This window comes from Rhea americana, unplaced genomic scaffold, assembly GCF_003343005.1.
Source record: "Rhea americana isolate MKP2758 unplaced genomic scaffold, rheAme1 scaffold_211, whole genome shotgun sequence".
NCBI lineage: Eukaryota > Metazoa > Chordata > Aves > Rheiformes > Rheidae > Rhea > Rhea americana.
This window is the reverse complement of record NW_028186269.1, coordinates 740,341-740,980: the sequence shown is the minus strand read 5'-3', so window position 1 is coordinate 740,980 and position 640 is coordinate 740,341. Positions and strand designations below refer to the sequence as shown.

At 38.5% G+C, this 640-nt stretch overlaps 1 long non-coding RNA gene across 1 annotated transcript in view; it reads left to right on the top strand.

Annotated features, from left to right (window-relative positions):
* LOC146595890 (uncharacterized) overlaps positions 1–200 on the top strand; it is a 49,158-nt gene extending 48,958 nt beyond the window's left edge. Inside the window, exon 11 of the long non-coding RNA XR_014895831.1 lies at positions 30–200. This is a non-coding gene — a long non-coding RNA (uncharacterized LOC146595890). The remainder of the gene's footprint in view (positions 1–29) is intronic.
* The last annotated feature ends 440 nt before the right edge of the window (positions 201–640 follow it).

Below are 640 nucleotides of genomic sequence, written 5' to 3'. Positions count from 1 at the left end.
CTGAAGAGGCACTCTGTTTCTTTATCCAGGTCCCTGATGAATAAGTTGAACAAATCTGGACCCAGTACTGACTCCTGGGAAACACCACTAGCTACAGGCCTGCAACTAGAATCTGCACTGCTGATCACAACCCTCTGAGCTCTGCCTTTCASCCAATTCTCAATCCACCTCATTGTCCACTCATCTAAGCTGCACTTCCTGAGAAGCAATTCTGTTACAGATTAGACCCTGTGTTTGTGGAAAGATTTCAAATTGGTCTATTGCAAGTGCTTATATGAACGCTATTCTTAACATGTTTTAATCTATAATTACCATTTCTGGAGGATCTTCATTTTTCACAGYTTTTAATCTATCTGAGTGTACAAGATATATAAAGATCCAGACTGAGGAAACATCTCCAAACACACACACACCCCTTTTTTTGTTCTGACTCTACCTATATACTYTTTTTTTGACAAAATAACGAGTGAGGTCCAAGCCTGAAACCTCTGAAGACAAACTGAGCCTAAGTTTTGAGATGCCTAAAACATATAAAGGAAACATATTAAGGAACARTTAGAGCATTTTCAAGCTCAATTTCACCTCTTTGATAACAATATGCAGATGAAAACATATGACTCAGCTATAGCTATCAGTACCA